Below are 26,162 nucleotides of genomic sequence, written 5' to 3'. Positions count from 1 at the left end.
GAAAGTTCTCCCAGAAGCTCCTATTTGAGTTGAGTCTCAAGCATAAGAATTTGGTCATGCAAAAAGTTGGCTGAGAAACAGCCCAAGCAAAGGCAATGCAGAAAAAAAAAATCCCGAGGAGAGGAGAGGCCAGCCCCTTGGAGCAGGATAGGCGAAGGGGAGGACAGGAAAGGCAGGAGGATGCCGGAGTGCCTGCCTGGGGGGCATGGGGGGTGCGATGCTGTGTACCGAGCACACTGGGCCACTCGGCACTTTGTTCTTCAAACTCAACTGACATAGCCCTGTGTGGCCTACCGTCAGCATAGCTGAACACAAGCCAGCAGACCAGGCAGAACAGACTTCTGTGCAGGTGAAGTGGACAGATGCCCGCATCCCTTCTACTTCCGAATTCTTAATGTCATAGAAAAGACAGTAAGTTGGCCAACCTGCAGAAAAGGACAACAGCAGTTAAAATCACAGTTGAAACTTGAGAGGCACAGACTAAATGAAAGGAGAACAGGAGGAGGGAGAGCTGGAGCACGGGAGGAGGGAGGGCTGGAGCACAGAAAGGAGGGCTGGAGCATGGGAGGAGGGAGGGCTGGAGCATGGGAGGAGGGAGAGCTGGAGCAAGGGAGGAGGGAGGGCTGTAGCACAGTAGGGAGAGCTGGAGCACAGGAAGGAGGGCTGGAGCACGGGAGGAGGGAGGGCTGGAGCAGAGGAGGAGGGAGAGCTAGAGCACTGGAGAAGAGAGAGCTGGAGCACAGGAAGAGGGAGGGCTGGAGCACGTGGCAATGCTGGGACAGATCTGCCTTCTCTTGTGCTCTTTTCATTCTGTCTGTGTCTCTCAAGTTTTGAGTTTATAAATTACAATTTTCATTTTCAGTTTATAAATTTCAATTAACAATGCACAATTTACAGTCTAGTTGGAGCCTTGTGCCAGCCTGTGGTTGGAGATGTGATTGCTCTGGGAGTGTCTAAAACTATCCCCATCTTCCCTTTGGCTTAGATGACAGCGCGTCTGCCGCGAGTAGCATGGAGGTGTCAGACCACATCGCCTCCTTGGAGCAGCGGGTCCAGATGCAGGAAGACGACATCCAGCTGCTCAAGTCAGCGCTGGCCAACGTGGTTTGGCGGCTGAACATCACTGAGGAGCAGCAGGCTGTGCTCAACAGGAAAGGACCTACCAAAGGTGAGTATTATTCAGGAACGAGGGCGGCACAAGTCTCATTGAGATTGCTGACAGCAGCAAAACTCAGAATCACAGTACAACAATTCGCTCTGTCAAAACAACCACGTGAAGTGTGGCAGTATTTTTGGCACAATGTTGGTGAATCACACTGCCTAGGGGGTGTGCATTTGTGTGGTCATTCAGTGCTCTTTGGGTCGGAGAAGGGACTGTCCACATGCCCTGCTGAGAGCTGTGTTCATCAAGGCTGTGGGGCTAGAGCCTGAAGAGGAACCGCTCCTTCCAGCACCTCGGAGGGCCCCGCAGGGATTGGTTGCTGCCAGCTCCCATCTCTATCTGTGCCCTCAGCTCACACAGCACACGCTTCACTGATGTACGCCACCAGGGAGGCCCCCAGCCAGGGCACAGAGGTGGGGTCCCTCCTTGAGGAGTTCTGAGTCCTGATGGTGTCCCTGACTTCCCTGCCTGGCTAGGGCACTCCTCCCGGCCTCCCCTTCTGTCTCCAGTCTTCTCTGCCATGGGGTGGGGCAGGGGCACCTGTGCAGAGGTCTGAGCCAGTGGATTTCTGGCAAATTTAAGTCACTGTTTCATGTCCTGTGGCTCCTGGGAATGAGGCATTAAAAAGTATTTGTGGTAAGTACTGCTTAAAAATTGGGGAATAAATACCTCAGAAACGTCTCCCTGACTGGGTGGGCCCCAAGGCCTGCACTGGATGGGTGCCATTGCTCTTCTGCCACAACGTGTTCACAGTGGCTGCCATCATGGCTGAAAGGTTCCTTTGGTAAGAACATGTTGAGATCCCTTGAAAAATGCCTCTTTTTTGTTTGGATTCAGCAGATCACTTCACAGTTAATGTGTTTTTCATGATGTGGAGATGACTGTCCAGTATATCTCTTAATTTTTTTCTCAAGTACTTGGCTGCATTTTCACACATCTGGGAAAGGAAATCTCTCTCTTTGTCCTTCAGTGGAGTCCTGCCCCACTGTGTGTCAGATACACATGCTTAGCGGATGTGTATATTTTGAATAATTGTTTTAAGTAATCTTTTTTTCCTTCTGAGTTGCAAAGTGATCAGGGTATTTTAAATAGAAACCAGGTTATTTTAGGCATTCTTGACCTACTCGGCTTTCCAAAAATAAATGTGATGACGACTGTATCCCAGAGGGTTCATTTGAAGGAGTTGCCTTATGAAGATTCAAACTTCTAAAACAACAATATAAAGGGCTTGCCCAGGAGTTTTATTTTCTTGATTATGAGGAAGCTTGGTTTTTGTAAAACTTCTTCTAAGAGAAATGATTTGTTTTCATAGTTACCTGACTTTTTTTTTATACCTTGCTCTTCATAAGTGAAAATGAATCTAATCATGAAAGCCAGCAGGTCACTGAGAGATGGAGTCCACAGAAAGTGGACGAGCGGGAGGTCTCCCGGGAGCAGGCGTGGTTTCTGCGCACTGTGCAGCTAAGGAGGGGAGGGCAGGGGAGGACAGGGGAGGGGAGCATATGCATCAGAAGCTGTGGGTGCCCCTCTGTAGAGAGCTGTCCCTTGGCCATGGCCTTGCACCGTGGCCTGACCCTACACTCTTTAGCCACAGTTTGGTGTAGGATTTCCTCTGTGAGATATGTTAGGGTTTTGGGAGGCTGTGTTATTACAGGTCAAGCACTTCTTACCTGAAACACTCTGATCAGAAGTATTTCTGACTTTTTCAGATTTTGAAATAGTTACATATACTTCATGAAATATCTTGGGGATGAATCCTAACAAAATTCATGTATGTTTCTTTTTTTTATGTATGTTTCTTAAACACCTTATGTACCAGAAGGTCATCTTGTTAATCAGTTCTCCATTAGCTGTACAGATGCCTGAGACAGTCAACTCATAAAAAGGGAAGTTTTATTTTGGCTTATAGTTTTGGTCCATGATTGACTAGTGTTATGGCTCTGGGCCTGTGGGAAGGCAGCACATCATGGTGACACTGCATGCACCATGGCCTCAGAGTGGATAAAAAATGTGCCCCCACTTACCAGAACACCTCCCACTAGGCCCACATCTTCCAGTAGCCCCAAGCTGAGAACAGTCCATGAAAACAGGGCCTTGGGGAGCCACTCCAGATCCACGTGGTAGCAGCAGTTTTTTACAGTGATTCTGCATGTCTGCATTTTTACTGCAACCTGTCATGTGTGGAATTTTCTACTTGTGGTGTCATGTCAGTGTTCAAAAAGTTTCAGATTTCGGGGGCATTTTGGATTTTTGGATGAGGGATGCTTGACCTCTGTTATTGTTATCATTTTGCAATATTTTGGCTCTTGTTCCTATTACAGCTTTGAGATAGGCTGGACACAGGCATTCTGAGCTTTAAGTATTAAGGGACTCCCCCAACCCCAAGATTAACTGACAGAAACTCTAGGCTCAATGTTTGGAGCTGCAGGTGTGTATCCTTGTTCTTTGCCTAGGTGACAGCGTGGGTGGTTGCACCACAAAGGAAGAGGCTGCCTTAGAAGCCAGGGAACATTCAGAGTGCTCAGGTGGTTCAGCTGGAAGCCAGTGCCTGATGTGTCCGTCTTTGCGGTGGTGTCCTTGACTGTTAGCCTGCAGTTAATACTCACTAGCCTCAGTGCTGCCTGGGGGCTCATGGACCATAGGAACAGTTTGTTCCACTCGGCGTGTCCCCATTTTGCTGACCTTGGATTACCATATAGTGGAGAAGAGATAACCCAGTAGTTTGAAGTTTATGGAGGCCTATCTTCTTCTTTTTTTAAAATTTTATATATATATACACACACACACACACACACACACACACACACACATACATACATACATACACATACACATACATATGAGTAGTAGTTGGACACAATACCTTTATTTTATTTACTTATTTTTATGTGGTGCTGAGGATCGAACCCTGTGCCTTGCACATGCCCGGCAAGTGCTCTACTGCTGAGCCACAACACCAGCCCGAGGCCTATCTTCTTAACGTTCCTGCTCGTATTATTATTTTTCAGAGACGTGACTGGAGTGGGGGTCTCGCTGCTGGCCGAGCACAGTGACCCTGTAGATGCTGCTATTGCGATGTGGAGAGAGCAGATGCTTGAGGGATGCAGGGATCCCTGCAGAGCTGTGCACAGTGGAGACCCCGAATGGGAAGCAATAGGGCCAGCCGGCTGGCAACAGGGCAGGCCCCAAATCGGTTACTTCCATATGGCTACGTCCTGTTCAGTCTTAGAAAATGCTGAGAATTGGTAATAAAAGGAAAGCACTTGTATGGTATTTTAAGTCAAAAGCAGGATATAGAATTGAATACACTATCACTTCAAGTAGAGATGAAAGTCATGCAGAGAAGACTGGAATGAAGTCGACCAAAAGTTGGTAATATTTTTTTTTTCTGAGTGTGGGATTAAATTTTTTTTTTACTTTTTATATAATTTTAGTTTGTTTCTAAGTGTTCTGTGGTACCTAGTCCTTAATAAGCAGGAAAAAAATGTTTTAAAAATCACTTCTTTTTTACTGCAGACTCTGAGGTGGACAGCAGGGCTCTTGGCAATGTCAGGAGGTGGGTTGGCTCCCACGTGTTCTCAAGGATCAGGGTGTGGGGTTCACTTAATAAAAGATCCATTGTGTGCAGGCATGGCTGATTTCCATGTTAGTGCTGGAATTTTAAATGTAAAATGTAGATTAAAATTTGCTATTCTTCCATGTATCTGGGATTATCTCTTGTTACTCAGGAACCAGCAAGTAGTTTATATTATTTTAAATTATGCTCATTCGTTCAGACTATAGTTAGGCAGCTTATCTTTTAAAATACTTTAATGTGCCTTTGGAAACTATTTTATTGGCTATATCAGCTAGTGGATCCACTCATTAAGAGATTGGAGAATTACATTAATTAATAGCTTTATTAATTAATAGATCAGATAATTACTAAAGAACCAAAAGGCTTCAGTTGGCACAGTCAGCCAGCAAGTGAGTCCTGCCGTTCCAAGACCGTGAAACCCTCCAGCCCCAGACCTTAACCTCGGCCACCCTGGCCACGAAGACCAAGATCTTCTGCCAGCCCCTGTGCTAGCCTAACTTAACACTGAGCTTCAGAACAATTCTCATAACTACTGCTGTTGATTGGACTTTGCAATAGCAATTTTGGACGTGTTGGCGCATTTCACCTCTCCACACTTCCACGTGGCAGGTGTTATTGTGCTCTTTTTATAGAAGAAAAAGCGGCCTCCAGGAGGCCTGGATAATTTGTCCCAGTTGCTCAGCTGGCTGGGGACAACCCTAGGCAGCACCTCCAGGAATTCTTTTTGCCAGGGGGCTGCTTCCTTATGTAGGTGTCTTAGCAATAGAACTCAAAATTAGCATGAATCAAATCAAACCAAATAGTTAAGAAATGAATAGCTGCATGGCTGGAAATAAGACTTCTATCCACCAAGATTTAATTTTATTTGCAAAGTATTTCCAATATAATAGACCACATTCAGCACGCCCTTGTGTAGAAATATTATGCTATGTTCTCTCCCCAGGCTTTATTAGGTAGGTACAACTAACAAATTCAATACTTGGGGATATTCACCCTCATGGAATCAATGAATAATTAACTTAGTTCTTTATCCTGGTTAACCAATTTCAGGGAGCAAATGGCCTTTTATATCTCTCTCGTCTATGCATGTTCTCCATATCTTTCTCCTCACAAAATGGTGAATTACAGGGGGAGAATTTCTCTCCTTTAGCTAGAAGACCCTGTTTCTTTCACTTTCTCAATAGTTGCCCTGCCAGGCTTAGTAGGTTTTTTGCACTGTTTATAGAAAATATTGAGTATGTTCCTAACTCTTCAGAGGTCAAGATTGTTCTTAAACTTTGTAACACGAAAATGTTCAAATGTACACAGAAGCGGGACAGCACCTCTGCCCGCCTCCTCAGGGACTCCCTCCACTGCTCTCCGTGGTGGGTCACCTAAAAGCAAACCCAAGACCAGTGTCACTTGATTCACAGCACGTCAGTATGTCTCTTCAGGCTACAAGGACTCTTCCCTAAGTCTGTAAATTACTGATCCTAGTAACCGTTAAACACTGACAGTTCCTTTACATCCTCTAATATCAAGTCAGCCTTCATGTTCCCTAATTACCTGATCCATTCCTTTAACAGCAGATTTTTAAATTTTGTTTAATATGAGATGCATTTCACTTATCGTATTGGTTTTTAATATTCACAGAAATCTTGATATCACCCAGGTAGGAACCCGCCCTCCTCCACAGTCATTTCCAGTGGCTCCTCTCGTAGCTTGCAGCCACACCCTTGTCCCTGTGGGTCCTCCCATTCTCCAGGGGTCTTCTGTAAACAGGATCCTACAGTGCGAGGGCTGTCACCACTGTCTTCCCTCACTTAACATAACCCTTCCAAGGTGCATCCATGTTGTAACATATCTATTACGTATTTATTCACTTTTATTTTTTTCAGTGCTTACTAGGCTAGCACTCTACCACTGAGCTATATCCCCAGCCCCCATCGTTCCTTTTTATTGCTGAATAATATTTCTACTAAATGCAACATTTTGTTTATCCTTGCATCAGTTGATGGACATTTAGGTTGTTAACAAATGACATGAATTCAATTCATTAGTGTCTATTTTCCACATATTTTATTATATTGAATTTTTAATGTTACAGCATTCTTGCACAACTATACTCACCCCTCAGAATTCAGATTAAAAAATGGTACAATGGAGAGCCTCATCCACCTGTTGATCAATATATTAAAACTCAACTTATGCATTTAGATCATTTAAATTTTGGGGGAAGGAGGTACCAGGAATTGAACCTAGGGGCCTTCAATCACTGAGCCACATCCCCAGATCTTTTTAGTATTTTACTTTAGTATTTTACGGGGTCTCACAGAATTGCTTAGGGCTTCACTAAGTTGCTGAGTCTGGCTTTGAACTTGCAATTCTCCTTCCTCAGCCTCCTGAGCTGTTGGGATCACCATGCAAAGCTCATTTAAAAATATATATATTTTTAATGATGTAAGAAGCCAGGCATGGTGGCACATAACTGTAATTCCAGCAGCTCAGGAAGCTGAGGCAGGACAATCACCAGGCTGAGGCTCTAAGCAACTTATGGAGACCCTGACTCAAAATAAAAAATAATTAGGGCTGGGCTGTGACTGAGTGGTAAAGTGCCTCTGGGTTCAATCCCTGGTACCAATAAATAAATAAGAGTTAGGGGTTCAAGCCTGCTTTACATCTTCAGGTTTGTGGGGCAGTGAGCACCAGGTACCCTCCTCTGTGCTTTGCCCTGTTCACAAGGGCGTGTCCAGAGGCCTGCAGGGCAGTGCTGGGAGTTTCTAGAGCTGCCTAGAGCTCCACATGGGGTTGGGACATGGCTTACTCAGCCAGTGTCATGCGGTCTTACTTACAAATAGCTCTGCCGTGCTTGGCCTTGTGCAGAGGGTGTTTTATATTTTGGCCAGGACGGCTTTAGGATAGATTCCTAGAAGTGGGGTTGCTGGGCGGGAGGACAAATGCTTCTGTGATTTTGCTAGGTCCTGGTGGAGGTGACGACAGGAATCTTCCCTAGCACTCAGCAATCATCTATTTTGTTGTGCAATTTAGCAAAACCAGGTTGCCTTCTCCTATTCCAAACATGGACATCTTTTAGATTTTGAAATAGATATTTAGGAATTCTTCCTTTCTTTTCTTTTCTTTTTTGGCAGTACTAGAGATGGAACCAAGGGCCTTATGCATGCTAGGCAAGTGCTCTACCATTGAACTTCCTTCCCAGCTCTTTTTATTTTATTTATATCCTCTGCCTCAGCCTCCCAAGTACTGGGGATTACAGATGTGGCCCACCTGGCCTAGTGAAAATTAGGGATTCCTGATGCTTAATGGTCAAATGTACTAAATTAAACTTCAGATTTCCACATATAATCATAGACAAAATAATATTTTGTATAATTACATTTATTTCTCAATCTAATGGGAAGTTGTAGGTACCAGATATTATACACAGAGTTATGAATATCATGTAAGGTAAAGGGATTGGTTGATCTTTAGATTGATACTTAATCCCATAATAATATGCTTTAGTAGGTTTGACTAGCTTATACTGGAAATTCTGTATTTACAGCAACTGCGATTTTGAAAATATATCATCATGATTAGTACCTCTTGAAATCTAGATATCCCAAAACTCCCATTAAGAAAGATGAGAGGAGAAATGTGACTCCCGGCTCGGGGAGTGTTTCCGTTGCTGCCATCCTGGACATGCTTTAGTTAGAGCCAGAGATCTTTCAGTCTCCTAACTCGAGTGCGACTGCAGGGAATTTGACCCCGGGTGGTTGGTGACACTGTCGGTCAGCGTGGGGCGCATCAGGAAACTACCGGCCACACATGCTCTGCCTCTTGCTCTGGCTGCTATCCCTCAGGCCTCTCAGACCTGACAGTCTGCCAGCGGGAAGGGATGCAGCATGCTCAAATGCAAGCCTCAGATGTCACTTGACAGAGGCTCTTCTCACCTGTGAAGGGGCATGGACTGCAGAGCAGGAAATTCCCTAAGCAACATTTAGATGGAAGCCTTTCCCCTGTAGGCAAGGAAAGCAGGGCCCAGGGGGCCTCACCTGTGGTCACACTGCCAGTGGGGGACATAGCAGGCACCAGCGCCCTGGTTGCTGACCTTACACCTGAGTCCCCTCCCTGCTCTGCCACCTGCCTCCCTTTGCCTGGCATCAAAGGGAGCACTTCTCTGAAAGTGATTGGCCACGGCTGCTCCACTTCCCTGCTGTCCTTGTGGTCCAGGCGGAACCTGTTCAGTGGAAGCTCCATCAACCAGCTTTGCACTGCTGTGCCAAATGCTACTGGTGACCTGCTTACAGGAGGAAAGTTTTACTTTGCTCCTGGTTTCAGAGGTTTCAGTCCACGGTCACTTGGCCCATTGCCTTGGGCTGTGGTGAGGCAGAGCATCACAGAGTGAGCACGTGCTGCAGGGAGCTGCTCACCTCAAGGTGGCCCAAGGTGGTCGGCAGGCAAAGAGAGAGCAAAAAGAGGTCAGGTCACAATGTCCTTGTAAGGGGATGCCCCCAGTGACCTGCTTCCTTCTGCTGCTGGACCCCACCTTCCAAAGGTCCCACCTCCCTCAGCACCACAGGCTGTGACCAGGCCCTCAGCAGTGGGCTCCTAAGTCCGTGCTGTCTGGAGGGCAGCTGCCCTTCCTTCCCCTAAGGGAGAATGCGAAGGGCTTCAGAGCCTGAGGCTTTTGTGATTTGGTGACAGAAAAGGAGCCTGGAGAGACATCACGTGCAGAATCGGGGTTCAGTGCACTGTTGGAGCTGGGGTGATGCTGGTGTGGGAGAGGCCAGTGGTGTCACACGTGGGGAGTGTGGCTGGAAGTGATCTTGCCAGTGTGGGAGCTTCCCAGCCTCATCCCAAGGGTGCTCCCTGGCCCTCCCTCCCTTCTCCCTCTATCCTTCCCTGATTTCTCAGCCCAGCTCCAGTAGTTCTGTCTACTTCTGATGCTACTCTGGTAGATTTTAAGGTAAAATTTCTTATACGCCGTGCAGCGTGCACTTAGTTTTCATTACACAGGCTTTTAAAATCCTATTTCTGCTTTAGGGAGAAGGGCAATGCTAGGTTATTATGAGGCTGAATTTGAACTATAATTCAAGAAGGAACGAGCAGCCAGGTGTGGAGGAGCACGCCTGCAAGCCCAGCCCTCGGGGGGCGGGGGGGAGGGCAGGCCAGCCTTCCTTCTCCTGAGACCTGGTTGTAAAGTGGGAGTCAGGCCAGGCCTCAGTGCTGGTCAGGAGACGCGGTGTGCTCCACACTGCTGACCCTGCCCAGCTCCAGGCGCTTGGGGACTGCTGTCGTTCCAGCGGTTGCATTTTGCCTGGACTGACCACCTGTAGCAGGTGTAGCAGCAGGCTCCCCAGGGCCCAGGAGTGTGGGAGGCCATCCTCGCATGTGATTTGAGTTACCTCCCTGGCTGAGAGAGAGGCGCTTAGACACAGCCGTGTCAGAGCCTTTCCCACCCTGTCCCAGGTACGAGGGCTTGTCCGTGCAGAGGCGTGCCTGGCCACTGCCCCGAAGACCCAATAGCTGGCCCTGACCTTGGGATGCTGCCCCCCTTAACCTTCATTGGATGGGATTTTCCCTGGAATTTTTTGTTCCCCAATAAAAGCTCACTCCCTGGCATGCACTCCCTCTCTCGCTAGTCTCTTCTGTAAACCTCTCCACCGCATTAGGTGGCTGGAGGCGGGAGCTAGGAGAAGCCGTCCCGGAGCTGGGAATAAAAGTAAACGAGAGTCTGCCTCTTTAATTTAAAACTCACTAGCAATTTTTTATGCATCGAACCTTCTTTTATGAAGCTCACGCTGGTTGCCTGGCAGACAGGAGTGTTGCTGGGGTGTTCTGACCAGAGCTGTAAGGAGACTGGATTGGACAGAAGCAGATGGCGGGAGATGTGCTGGTGCTGGAAGGCTGAGAGGGGAGACTCAGAGAGAGCAACAGTGGGGACAAAAAGAACTGTGCCACCAAAGCCCACTTATTCTCTGGGCCTAAATCAAGGTGTCAGCAGGTAGTTCCTTCTGTACTCCAAGGGAGCACTGCTGCACGGCTCCACTAGCTTCTGGTGGCTCCTGAAGTCTTCAGCGCTCCTCAGCTGGAGACACATCATGCTGGTCCCTGCCTCTTCACACAGCCTTCCCCTGGGCGTCCACACATGGCCTTCTTGCGAGGGAACTCTCACTGTGTTTAGGGACCACTCAATCCAATGGTTTCATCTGGCTCCCTACCTTGATAACACCTGCAAAGGCCTAGTTTCCAAATACAGCCATATTCTGAGGTTCCCAGTGGATGCAAATTTGGTATATCCAAATTAGGAGCTCAGTATGTATATTCATATATATATATACATATATATATATATATATATATATATATATATATATATATAATTTTTTAGTTGTAGATGGACACAATACCTTTATTTGTTTTTATGTGGTGCTGAGGATCGAACCCAGGGCCTCCCATGTGCTAGGCAAGCGCTCTACTGCTGAGCTATAACTCTGGCCACTGTGTATTCTTAAAGAATGGATGAGACTGAAAGGTGGGTAGGGCCGAGAGAGGAGGCTGAGATGAGGCGGACAGCAGGAAGGAGAGCAGATGTGAAAGAGACTGAATTCTTGGATGGGAGCCACTACGTGTCTACTGAGGAGGGCATTAAAATAACAAGGGAGTATGTCCCTCTACCTCGGCACTAGAAGGTATTTTAAAATTGGAATTTTGTGTGGAATTGTCATGGGTAGTTTGGAGACCTAAATTTAAGGCAGATTTAATTTTGTGATTAACAAGTAAATCATGCTAGTGTTTTGAAATGAACTTTTATTTTAGAATAGCTTATATTTACCGAAGGGTTGCAGGGGCAGGCAGTCCCCTGGACCCTGTGCCAGTGACCTTCTTGCTCACGATTCTCTGGGGCCGCTGTTGGTACAGTGTTAACGAAAGCCCATCCTCTGTCAGATTCCTCACTGCCCCTGCCCTTGCTGTGTCCCAGGAACCCATCCATCCAGGACACCATGTTGCTTAGTCATCTGTCTCCCAAGGCCCTGCTAGACTGACGGGCCCCCTGTTTTGATGACTGGGCAGTTTGGGGGAATTCTGGTCAGGGGGTCCCTTGGCCTTCAGTGTAGGGGGCTGCCTTCTCCACTCCTGGTTAGCCTCGGGTTGTGGTTTCAGGCAGGAAGACCATGGCGAGTGTCATTCTCTTCCCATATCCTGCCGGGGTACAGGTCCTGGGCATGACTCACATCTGCCCGTATTGACCACCTTGTGAGGGGTCAGGCTTTCCCTGCTCCACCTTGTGTCCTATTTGGAAGGAAGTCACTGGGCCACCCACACTGAAGGAGTGGGAGTTGAGCCCTGCCTTCTGGAGGGAGTACCTATAAAAGTCCAGAACATGGACATTGTCATTCTGCCTGGGGGTGTCCCCGTTTATTTATTCATGCAACCATTTATTTATTTGATTTTATGTTTTGGGCGGGGTGAGTGCAGTCATTTATTTTTCAGTCTGTGCTTATGAATACCTACACTGCGCTTTGGTTACAATCCAGCGCTCTGTTCCAGCTTTGGCCACTGGGAACTTTCAGTTGGCTCCTGTATCCCTTTGGCCTGCCCCCTCAATCCCGGGTTTGGGAGTTCTCTGTCACTGAGTGTTTCTCTCCTTATCTCCCCCTTGTCTATCTGTCACTCATCTCCACCAGTGAGAGACCCTGCTGTGTTTCTCTCCTTATCTCCCCCTTGCCTATCTGTCACTCATCTCCACCAGTGAGAGACCCTGCTCCTACCATCACCACTGCCTCCCAGGGCTGGTCACCACCAGCACACCCTGCTCTGCACAGTTCCTCTGTCTTTGTCTTCCAGTCTCTTCTGACCTCCAGAGTTTCCAGGTGGTCACTTCCCCTCACCCTGCTCAGCGGGGTTGTGGCATGCATTTGCAGTAGGGTTGGGCTGTAGGTGTGGCAGAGCACTTGCCTAGCCTCCAGGAGGTCCTGGGCTCAATCCTCAGTGCTGGGCTCAATCCTCAGTGCTCGTAATGCAGGTACATTCTTGTTTGCAATCTGCATTCCGTCACAGGTCCCTATCTTCACTTTGGATTTTACTTGGTTACATCCAGTTCCACTCTTGGTGGGTCTCTGGGTTTTCACAAGGAGTGGTGCATATATCCACCACCACAGGATCACAGAATAACCTAGAACATCTCCTGCTCGACCCCACACCAGCCTCAGCCAATGTGCCCTTCCAGAATGTCATGTGAATGGAATGACACAAACTCCCAGCGTGGCTCACTCAGCCACGCTATTGGTACCTTGGTTTGTCCCTTTTAAATCCCAAGTCATGTCCACTCTGTGACGAGAGCACTTTGTTTCTCTGTTTACCTGTCTAGGGGAATCTTGATTGCTTCCAGTTTATGACAGTCACAAATGAAGCTGCTCTTTGTTTAAAATGCCAAAATTCAGACCAAAGAAAGATTTTTACAGATTCAAGAGAGAAGTACCAAGTCATTGGTAAAAGGTAACACATCTGGATAACTCAAAGGGCCAGAAGGACACGCAATAATATATTTCAAGCATTAAAACAGAAATACTATAGTGGCACCTCCTCATACACAAATGCATCTTCATTAAGCTTCTCCACAGACCCTCACCATAATTGTTCTTGTTTACAATGTATCAGCAAAGATCTCTACAAAATGGCTCAAATGTGGTTACACTCCCTATTTCTTTTTGATCTGCTCTGACTTGCAGAAACTAAATCTACCCCCTGGGTTTCTTGTGGGACGAGGTGGTGGCCATTGGGTCAGAAAAGTGAGCAATTTATTTCCTCCTTTTCCTGCTTTTTTCTCCTCCCTTTAATTTTCCAAAAGGACACAGCTATGGGTCGCAAGAAGAAGAATTAGCTGAAGCCGTGGTGCTGGTATTGTAATAGAGATTTGATGATGAGAAGATCCTTATACAGCACAAAAAGGCAAAGCATTTTAAATGCCATATATGTCATAAGAAATTGTATACAGGACCTGGCTTAGCTATTCATTGCATGCAGGTTCATAAAGAGACAATAGATGCTGTAAGGGATGCAATACCTGGGAGAACATACATAGAGTTGGAAATATACGGTATTGAAGGTATTCTAGAAAAAGATATGGATGAAAGATGACAACTTCTTGAACAGAAAACACAAGAGAGTAAAAAAAAAGAGGCAACAGGATGATTCTGATGAGTATGATGATGATGACTCTGCAGCCTCGACTTCATTTCAACCACAGTCTGTTCAACCTCAGCAAGGTTATATCCCTCCAATGGCTCAGCCAGGACTGCCACCAGTTCCAGAATCACCAGGAATGCCTCCAGGCAAGCCTCCACTGATGCCAGGTGTTCCTCCTCTGATGCCAGGTATGCCACCAGTTATGCCAGGCATGCCACCTGGATTGCATCATCAGAGAAAATACACCCAGTCATTTTGTGGTGAAAACATAATGATGCCAATGGGTGGAATGATGCCACCTGAACCAGGAATACCACCTCTTATGCCTGGTATGCCACCAGGTATGCCCCCCCCCCGTTCCCTGTCCCGGAATTCCTCCAATGACTCAAGCACAGGCTGTGTCAGCACCAGGTATTCTTAATAGGCCACCTGCACCAACAGCAACAGTACCTGCTTCACAGCCTCCAGTAACTAAACCTCTTTTCCCCAGTGCTGGACAGATGGGGACACCTGTAACAAGCTCAAGTATAGCTTCATCCAATTCATAAAGTCTTTCTGCATCTTCTAAACTCTGTTTCCTAGCACAGCACAAGCTCAGGCAGCTGTGCAAGGACCTGTTGGTACAGATATCAAGCCCTTAAATAGCACCCCTGCAAAAACTACAGAACCCCCAAAGTCTACATTCCCTGGTTATACACAGTCTACAGCTTCAACCACTAGGACAACAAATAGTACTGCAGCAAAACCAGCAGCTTCAATAACAAGTAAGCTTGCTACACCTACAACCACCAGTGCAACCAGTAAGTTGATCCATCCAGATGAGGATTTATCACTGGAAGAGAGAAGGGCACAGTTACATAATTATCAGCATAATCTTCCTCGATTAGGACAGGCCCCAATCAGTAATCCACCAGTTGGACCAATTGGAGGTATGATGCCACCACAGCCAGGCATCCCACAGCAGCAAGTAATGAGACCCCCAATGCCACCTCATGGTCAGTATGGTGGTCATCATCAAGGCATGCCAGGTTACCTTCCTGGTGCTATGCCACCATATGGGCAGGGACCACCAATGGTATCCACTAACCAAGGTGGGCCTCCTCAACCTCCAATGGGAATGAGACCTCCTGTAATGTTGCAAGGTGTGCTGTTTATATAGCCGAGCTTCCGTCAATAAGGCTTCATTGTGACTTTAACAAACATTACCTTCTCACATACCAGGAAGTATTGTAAATTTATTTCACATAGGAAAAATTATTTGGAATAATAAAGCAGGAACTTTTCCTGAGGTTGCAATTTATACTGTATGGCTTCTTTTTCATGTTTCGTCTAGGTTTTTAGAAGTGAAGTATAGTAAATTTGGATTGTTAAATTGTGAAGGCGCTGGAATTACATGAACATACCACCTTAATAAAGGCAAGTTCTGTAAGCTTACATTGCTATTTGTAAAGTTATGCATTCACAGCATTTCAGATGCTGTTGGACTTCATGTCCCCAACCTAGTTTGGTGAGGGCTGTTTCCAAGTACCTGTACATTGGAAGTCTGAATGTGTAACAATACTTAATGTATTTAGAGTTCCTCATGTTGCAGGGTTTAAGAAATCTGACCCACGAAGGTCATGTGACTTTTCTGTACTGTTAAACTTCATTGTAATAAAGAGAGAAAAAAGTATGCCTTTTTATTTATAACCCAGCTGTGAACCACTGCCTGAAAGGTTTGTACAGATGCATGCCACAGTAGATGTCCACATAATAAAATTCATAGTTATCAATGCAGTTTTGATACATTATTGAATTCTGTCCTTTGAATAGTAGATTGTTTCTTAGCTGCATGTTTTAAACTGAACAGTTTATATAGAATTGTATGTTGATATTTCCATTAAATATACATATTAATTATTATGCAATAGGTTTGAAATCTTCATATTGTCACCTTTCCACACCCTTGGGTGTCATCAGATCTCATAGATATTTAAAATATATAAGCCTTAATAGTTCTTCCATGAGCTATTTAGAGCCTACTGCCAGACCGATTAATTTCATGCTGATTATTTTTGAGATTTCAGTACTGCATGGACCTCAGAAGCTTTTCAGGTACAAACTTCTAGAAGCTTAGGTGCATGTAGTAATAGCTACTTATGTTGTTAATGGGTTGTTATATGTTATTCTAAGTGTACTACTGTGCCTCTTGGGGTACTTTGATGGTAATTGGTGGACTGACAATTTTTAAATATATTAGGTTCCTGGAAGGTAACATTATTTATTTGATTAGATGGATACCTTCTGTTATTAAGCCTACTTGGCTTTGCTGTTTTTATCCTTGGCAAATTTGAATATTATTGTGTTCTAATAGAGAACTTTTCTGTAGAGATAACTGCCATTATTCAGTATTTTGTGTTACAAATCTTTTATAATAATAGCCCTTGTTGGACTTTTTGTTTTTCCTGATATCTTTAAGTATCAAATAATCCACAAAGTAATTATCAATGAATACAAGTGGAGTTTCTCTAATTGTAAGGCTTCTAAAAAGTGAGTATTTCTTAAAATAACTTTGAGGTTATGGGAAAAATGTTAAAAAATAAAGTTTTAAGGCAAAAAGGCTTTAACTTTGTAGGAAAATATATTTAAATGTTTACTCATTACAGAAGAGTTTGTATTTAAGTGAATAATTTCAAGTATTTTAAAGCTGAATGGTTTTTAAAATCTGGTGCTGTGCTCTTCTGATATAGCTTCTGTACTCTGGTACCATTGAGGTGCAAAAAATTCCATACTTTGAAAAGACAGAATCCATTTATCACCATGAAAGCTTTTGCCAGTCCCACAATCCTTTCCACTGTTTGCATAGCTAAATTGTTTTGTAATATGCATAAGTTTTTTTAGATTTGGTCACTTGTTTTTCATACTTCCAAAGAAAAAAACTTTGTTGAAAAGTATTTAAGGTAAAAGTGGCCTGATTAAGAATGATTAATCATTTATAATGATTAAATAGGAAATGTTCTCCCAAATCAGTGTCAATAAAGGATTTCATGTACAGATTTATCCACAAACTTTATAAGAGTTGGTAGACCTTTATAAAAATTGTGTAAAGCTTTATGTGCATTTTATGAGAAGACCAATATTTTATAGCAAAGTTTATTGTTCTCTGGGGTCCAAAGGGATAAAAAAAATTAAACAAGTGATAAAATTCTAATGAACAATTAATTGATGGTGTTATGCATGGCATTTAAGAACTAAGTACATGATCTTTCCTGTACCTTGTAAGTTATGTGGCTCATAGGTGATGCCCATTTAGTGTATGTAATCTGTAATTTTCATGCACCTAAAGATGATTAAGCTTCTAGAAAATACCTTTTACCTAACTGCTTCTGGGGTCCTTAATGTGGTTGAATCATGAGTGGGACAAATTATGTTGAAATAACTCTTTTGACTTGTGCTTCTTTAAGTAGTAGATAAAGTTGAGTCAAATTGAATTTTAACTGTCCTACTTTGGGGATTTGATAAATTCAGGCAGGCACTGTAATTGCCATTATTGAGGAAGTTATAAGATTAATAGAACTGCAGTTTTGGCTCTTTCATCTACTCCTCTTATCACCCTTTGTAGAAAAGCAAAAACAACATTTTGTCTGGCACTAGTTTCTATTTTATAAGATTTACAATTGATGATAGTAACAAGGCTGGCAAATGAGGATCAATTTTTGAGAGACTGCTGGAATTATTTCATTTGAATTTGTGTTTTAGAAATCTCTCACAATGTTTGCCATTAGATATGGGAGAATACCTATCCCATTGATCAAGTTATGTGTTGAACTCAGTTTAATTAAACTTATATAGGGGAAAATTCCCTTTCCCTAGGAAAAAAACAAATATGGGCTCAAAATGGAATTGTAGTAGATAAAAGAGCTGCTCTTTTCTCCTATTCTTGCTTGATCATTGGATTTTTAAAAAAAAATAATGCATGTATTTTAAATTAATTGGGTAATGTTTTTCTAAAATTAAAATTTTCTTCTTCCTATAGCCCTGCCATAGGACAGGCTGAGGCTGAGTCTCAGTGTTGCCCTGTTCAGTCTGAGGCAAGTAGGATTTATTTTATTCCTTATAGGGGCTTTCACAGCTTTATGGCTGTTGGATATTTATGTCCCCAAACTTGCAGCAAGTTTGGTGAAGGCCCCTAAATTTAATTAAACTTAGGATTTTTATAATCTTTGGGCAGAGAAGGCTTTATATTAATATTCACATTTGACTATGGTGTAAACAAACAAAAACAAAGTATTTTATATTACATAATTAACAGCCTCAGTAAAGTTTATATTATTGTATAGAACCTCAGTAAATTGACAATTTGACATTCTTAATTTGGAGCCATGAAATTTTCTTTCAAAATTTTCACTTTCATTTCTAGGAAAATCTTACTGGTTATACTCTCCCCAAACTATTAAATTTAACCTCAAGGATAAGTTAATTATTGGAACTGCCACAGGGTACTGATATATGTTATTAATCTTAAGCTTATACATTGACATCAAGGTTTGAAAGGACATCTGGAGATGTTTGTGATTTTTAATATTTTCAGATGTCACCACATAAGAGCAAATGTTAATGTAGTGCCCTGTGAAGAGTGGGAAGGTTGTATGTGTTTGTGTGCTTGTGTGGTATGTACAGGTGTAGAGTACATGTGTCATAGAAGAAAAGGGTTTGAGTGTTACAGACCTGTCAACCTGGATAGTTTACTAATTTTTAGGAAACCAAACTAAAATTGGATCGTGTGGCAAAGTTACAACTATATTAAACTGGTTTTGAAAATGATTACTTCATAGTTCATACTCACTCTTAGTGAGCAGTGTTTTATGCAGTATGCAGAGATGAATAGTATCCACATTTGTTTCCAAGCAAGATTAGTTTTATTTGGTGAGAAAAGTTGTATGTCTATGTGTGTGTGTGTGTTATAGGGGATAAAGAGAAAATTGGAAGAGGGGCCAAAACAAACCTGGGTTATGTTTGTTCCTTCTTCTGTATTAAGACACCATCCTAGCCAGATAGCAATTCCTCTGGATGAGAGCAATTAACATATAGTATGACATAGACCTGTATTGTGTTTTTATTCTTGGAAACTTAAAAATCATTAAAAGCAATTCAAATTTGGGGAAAAAAATTTACCCCTGGACTTAATGAATGCACTCTGCTTCTGTGGATTTATAATCTGTAAAATCCCTGACAGTTATAAGAAATGAGACACCAGGTAACTTATGAGAACTCACAGAAAAAAATAACTTTCATGTAGACCCCTGCAAAAATGTATACCTTCAAGCTCCCCTGTCCACACCACTGGGTATAAAGCTCAACAAATGTCTGGACTCAGTATTCAGTGAGAGAATTTGTTTTAAGTGAAAGCTCCCTCTGGAGATGCTGCAGACAATAAACCTGCTTCCTGCTAATTCCTCTGGTGTCCAGTCTTATCTGTCTTACTTCAGTACTGCCAGTCTACACTGTGATCTGCATCAAAGTTATTCTTCAGAAATAAAGACTTTTCAAAACAAGAATAAACTAAAATAAACTATGACAACTAGGCTACCAGTGTAGGAGATTCACAATGGAATTTTATATACACAAGAAGAAGATTAAAATAAATCATTGGAGAATACAAAGAATGAATGTAACCAGAAGAGTGGATAAGCAAATGCGAATTAAGAGTGAACCCTCTATTATAAAGAAACACACCTCATTAACATTGGATTCACATCATGTTAATTATCAACTTAAAAGATATAGACTGAAATATTAAATTAACAAACAAGACCCAAATGTATGTGGTTTATAAGAAACACACCTGACTTGCAAAGTTGTTCACATAATAAAAGTGAAAAAATAGAGAGATATTCCATGTAAATGAAAGCCAAAAAAGTAGTAGCTATTTGTAAATGTGATAAAGGTGACTTCAAGCAACAATTACTCAAATGTAGCAAAGAAGGTCACTACATACTGCTAAAGGGAAAAATCCAACAAAAATAAAAACGTCTGTAAAATATTTACACGTGAATGGCATTGCAACCAATTTTATAAAAATAATTACTATTCAGTCTAAAGGGACAAATAGGCCCCAATAAAAAACATAAGTGTTGGTGAAGTTAATACTACTATCAAAAGTGACTGGTTAGGTGGACAAAACATCAATAACTGTCCTATATATCACTTTTACTTTATTTCATATCAACTTAATAGTTATCTACACACTATTTCATCAGAGAAGAACAGAACTCATAATTTTTTAGCATACAAAAAACTTCCTTTCTAATAGATCATATATTAGGATACAAAGCATGTCTTAGTAAATACAAAACTGAAATAATTCCCTCTAGCCCTTACCACATCACAATGGATTGCTATCAGAAAACAACACATACAGCCTTTTTAACAAGTGGGTCTGGGAAAAAATAGATACACACATGAAGAGAAAAAGTCAACTTAAGAGTGGATCAAAGATTTAGGAATTACACAAGAAACTCTACAACGGCTAGATAAAATTGTAAGGTGAACTTTTCAACACATTAACACAAGCATCAATTGCCCTAACAAAACTCGTAAAGCATAAGAAATAAAACCAAGAATCAATAAGTAGGATGGCATCAAATTAAAAACTTCTGAACACTAAAGGAAACAAATAAAAGCATAAAGACAGAACCTGCAGAATGGGAGATCTTTGCCACCTGATCCACAAATGCGTGTTAATATCCAGAATATATAAAGAACTCAAAAAACTTATTATAAAGCAATTAATAACTCACAGAATAAATTGAAAAAAAAAACTAAAGAGATCGTTCTTAAAAGAACTACAAATGAACAATAAATATATTTAAAAAGTTCAACATCTCCAGCAGTTTGGGAAATACAAATAAAAACTACATTGAGATTTTACCTCACTCTCTATAGGATGGCAATTATCAAAAACTCAAGTAATAGTAACTGTTGATGAAGATGCAGAAGAAAAGTACACTTGTACATTGTTGGTGGGACTGCAAATTAGCACAAACACCTTGGAAAGCAATGAAGAGATTCCTCAAAACACCAGTAATGTATTACTCAACTCTCCCAGTCCTTGGTATATATTGAAACGATTTAAAATCAGCACATTTTAGGAATGCAGCCCCATCAAATTTTATGGCAGCACAATTCAAAATAGAAAGGCTATCAAAAAGAAGCCTAGGTGCCAATCAACAGATTAATGTATAAAGAAAATGTGGCACATACATGTAATGCAGCTCTACTTAGTAAGTCTTCAATAAAAAGAAATAATGGCATTTGATTGTAAATGAATGAAACTGGAAAATGTCCTGCTAAGTGAAATAACTCAGACTCAAGAAAGTCAAGGGTTGAATATTTTCCCTTATATTAAGAAGGTAGATAAAAATAAAGAAAAAATGGGGGATTCCATAAAAATAGAGAGGTCAGAGGAGTAGAGGAAGGAGATTTAAAGGGATGGAGGGACTGTCAAAGGAAGTGTGGTGAAATGAATCTGAAGAAATTTTCCTTTGTACACTTAGGAACATATCACACTGAATTTCACTTTGATGTATATCAATGATGTACTAATTAAAACAACTACAAATAAATACAAGAAAGAACAGTGGAGTAGATAAGAGATAACAGAGGTAGGGAAGGGAGAATACTGGGAATTCAAACTGGAAAAATATATACCATGCTTGTATGATTATTGCAAAATGAACCCCAATATTATATGTGAAATAATTATCTAATTATAAAAGAAGCAAATAGTGAGTAGAACTATAGAAACTGCATGAATACTTGAAGAATCAATAATACAGTTGCACAATCAAAGGGTCACTGATGAAATCAGGGGTGGAAAACTTTTAAATAGACCCAAGAACCACAAGAGAGTCAAAACACAACATCTCTATATTTATGGGACAAAGTAAAAGCAGTTATTTTTATTGCTTGTTTTTATTTTATTTTACTGAGACATTGTATGTAAATATAATAGTGGGGTTCATTATACTATATACAGAAATGCACATGTCATATTTTGATAAATCCTACTGCACAGGAACTTTTCTTTCCCTCTGATGTCCCTTCACTAATCTACCAAAAGCAATTGTATGAGGGTAGTTTATAGCAATGGCTACCTCCATTAAAAATCTGAGATATTTCAAATTAAATACCTCATGAAGCATCCAAAGTCTAAGAAAAACTTCAGTAAATGAATTCTAAAACCAATACATGAAAGGAAATAATTAATGTCAGAGTCAAAATTATAAAATAATTAAAAAAACATATCAATAATAAAACAAATAATTGGTTATTGAAATTGTGAATAAAATTGATAAACCCTTTGCCAAGGGAACTAAAAGAAAGAGAAAGAAGATTCAAGTGAATAAAGGTAAAAACAAAAACAGAAATATTAAAACAGACACCACTGAAATCCAGAAGATCTCTAGAGACTATAGGAAAACTTATTTGTCAATGAATGGGAAAATCTAGATTATTTTAAAAACTAAAATTGCAACAAAAATATCTAGAAGATATTTGTAAAATATGGCCTAAAATTTTTGAATTAAAGGGATAGAAAAAAAAAACAGCTCAATAACAAGCAATTAGGTTGAAGCAATAATAACAGGCCTCCAAGACCAAAGGTGAATGCATGGCTAAATTTTATCAGATATTTAAAGAAGAACTGATATTAGTCCTCCTATTACATGTAAGAGCAAAGGAAAGATTCTTCCAAAGCAATTCTGCAAAGTATTACCCTTACTGGAAAAGAGAATATGAACAGAACAAGGAAAAAAATTGATACCAATATCTTTGAGGAACATAGTATAAAAATCATAAAATCTTTACAAATCACATTTGACAACACATTACAAAATTACATACAGTGTCAGGCATGGTGGTATATGTCTACATTCTCAGAAAGGCAGCAGGTTGTTGAGGAACACTGTAATTTCAAAGCCAGCCTGGGAAATTTAATGAGACCTGTATCAAAGTAAACAATAAAAGGTGTTGGAGATGTGGCTCAGTGGTACTGTGCCACATCCTGGTTTGAGACTCTAGTCACATAAAAACAAAAACAAAAAACATAAAAGCTGGTTTTGCTCCAGGATGATTCAATACATGCCAATCAATAAAACTAATGCACCACATATAAAATCAAGGGCAAAATTTTATGATCACTTAAGCAGCTGCAGGAAAAGCCTTTGATAAATTCAATCGCCCTTAATAACAAAGCCCCGAGAAACTAGAAATATGAGAAATTTATTATAAGATAATAAGGACCAAGTATATCAAGCCCAAAGCCAATAGTATAATGAAGAGGAACTGTTGGAGTCTGTAAACAAGTCAGGATGGCACCTGGCATTTTGCCAGAGAAATGTTAGAGTCTGTAAACAAGTCTGGATGGCGCCTGGAAAAATGCCAGAGGGAGTGGTTTGTGAAGTAAGGCCAGCGAACCATTAAATGTGGAGATTCCTTATTGGTTGACTGATGTATCTAGTTTATGCTAATTAAGATAAGCTGGGTGGAATGTATAAATACCTTTGTTGTCCTACAATAAAGGGCTTCTACTCCTGCTGTATCAATCTACACAAGTTCCTCGTCACCCCCCCCCCCACCCCCGCTATTTTGCTGCAGCTGGAGTGCGGCAAGGAACATTTTCACTAAAATCGGAAAAGACAAAAATGTTCATTGCTACCAATCTCACTAATCACAGTACTTAAAAGTTTAGACAAGAGAAAGAAATAAAAGAGATTCAAATAGGGAAGTTAAAATGTTAAATCATTTCTATATGCAAATGATATAGTCCTATTCTTAGAGGAACATAAATGATGTATCATGAAAATTCTACTTTTGATGAACGAATTCATCAGAGTAACAGGAAACAAAATAAATATATAAGAATAAAGTGTCTGTACACCATAGCATACCTAGTGAGAACAAAGAAAGAGTAATAGCTCATTCAAATAGCTTTAAAAATAGCTAGGAATAACCCTCAAGAAGACAGTGAATGACCTCTTCAAGAAAAATTACATTTGATGAAAAAGGAAACTAAAGAAGAAAATAGGAATTAAAAAGACCTCCTATGTTCATGGAGAGGCAGAATTAATATTGTGAAAATGGACATAGTACCATAAATGAATTATATATTCCATGTATTCCCATTCAAATTCTAATGACATTTTTCACAAAAATTGGGAAAAAAAGAACTACTCCTAAATTTGTATGGGAGGAAAACAAACAAAAAAAGACTTAGACAAAGTGATGCTGATTATAAGACAAACAATGGATAAACAACAATGCCCAATTTCAAAATATAAAACACAGCCATGGTAATAAAAACCATGGCCCTGGTGTAAAGAAAGACTCATAGACCAATGGATAGAAGAAAATTCAGAGAGCAAAGTCACACAGATACAGTCATGTGATACTAGGCAAAGACACCAAAAACATATTTTGGCGGAAAGACAAAAGACATTTTAGAAATAGTGTTGGAAAAACTAGATATCCATATGTAAAAGAAGGAAATTAGATGCCTATTTTATAACACTATACAAGAGTTTATTCAAAAAGGACTAAAGACATATGTACCAGACTAGAAGGTTTACAAATGCTAGAAGAAAAAATATATGGAAAACACTTCAGTATGTAGGCTATGACTTCCTGAATAGAGCCCCCTACAGCTCAGAAAAAAAGAGCAACAATGGATAAGAGAGGGTGCATCAAACTGAAAAAATTCCTGCATAACAGTAAGAAGTGGTAGCCTCCAGAATTGGAGAAAAGAGTAGCTTTACTAGCTACTCTTCTGACAGAGGGTTAATAACCTGAAAATATTAATGCAAATATCTTAACACCAGAAACACAAAAACCTTTTCAATCAATGAGCAAATGCACAGTGAGTCCTCAAAATAAGAGATACAAAGGCCAACACTTCAGTGAAAAAAAAAACCATAACATCTTTATCAATCAGGAAAATGCAGATCAAAACAACAAGCTCCCATTTTCCACAATTCAAAAAAGTAATCATCAAGAAAGCAAATAATACTGGGAAGATGAGGAGAAAAATCTCTTATATGTGAATGGTAGGAACATAATTACTATATCCCTATGGAAATTCATATGAAGGCTACTCAAAAACTGAACATAGAACTACTTTATTATCCAACTATACTACTCAGTACTTAATGGAAAATATTAAAATCTGCTTACTTTAGAGATATACATATGCCCATCTTTACCATGACACTATTAATGATAGGCAAGTTATAGAATCAGGCTAGATGCTTGTTAATAAAAGAATGGATAAAGGAAATGTGGTATATATATACACAAGGAAGATTTCTATGCATAGAGAACAACAAAAATAAGTTAATTTTAGCAAAACGAATGAAACAGGGAAGCATAATGTTAAGTAATATAAGCCAGACTCAGTAAAAAAGTATCATATATTGTTATCATATGAATAACTAGAGGTGGAAATGTTCAACATAAAAATAAATGAATAAAAATTTTTAACCATTAGCATACATAAAATTGGGAGTATGGAGGAAAGAATGTTGAAAACAGAATTATGGGAATATACTTGATCTATATGTATGTACAAATATGCCACCGTGAAAATTCTGTATAATTAATGTGTATCAATTTTTAAAAATTTACCATCTTTTTTAATTTTTAGAAGTTCATTTTTTTATTTATTATATTCATTAACACTAATACTTTTTCTGTTTAGATTTTTATTTTTTTGAATAGCAGTACTATCTGTATTATATATATGTATATATTTTTAATTGATTTCTTTTTAGTTATATGTCACATTGATTTCTTAAGCATATAAAATATGCCACATTTATTTGCTTAGTTTTCTATTCATTAAATCACAAATGATTGTGATTGTAATCCCAAACCCTGCCTCCTAGTCATTGAAGGACGTCAAGAGTAAATGATAGACAAATATGACACATTGTTCTATATGTCCAGCATGTACTTCCCATAACATTCCAAAGTTTGGCCTAATATTAAGTTGCTACTCTTATTAATTTTAATATTTATTATTTAAGTATCAGCCATCTTGACTCTTATTCAATCTGGACACAACTTTCCCTTCATAAATGAATTCTTTGTATGCATCCCCTTTTCTCAGGTTCATATTCATAAAGCTGTTCTTTTGGCTTCTTTTCTATTTCTTTCATTCCATAAGGGCACACTGAAAAACTGTTTATTCCCACCATATTCTCTCAATGTTAATTCTATAAA

At 40.7% G+C, this 26,162-nt stretch overlaps 1 pseudogene; it reads left to right on the top strand.

Annotated features, from left to right (window-relative positions):
- The first annotated feature begins 1,092 nt into the window (after window positions 1-1,092).
- LOC144251024 (BUB3-interacting and GLEBS motif-containing protein ZNF207-like) lies at window positions 1,093-15,066 on the top strand (annotated as a pseudogene).
- Window positions 15,067-26,162: the final 11,096 nt, after the last annotated feature.

The sequence above is a fragment of the Urocitellus parryii genome, chromosome Y (genome assembly GCF_045843805.1).
Source record: "Urocitellus parryii isolate mUroPar1 chromosome Y, mUroPar1.hap1, whole genome shotgun sequence".
NCBI classification, from domain to species: Eukaryota; Metazoa; Chordata; class Mammalia; order Rodentia; family Sciuridae; genus Urocitellus; species Urocitellus parryii.
Note: the sequence above shows the minus strand (reverse complement) of the source record. Positions and strands in the feature narration are given on the sequence as shown.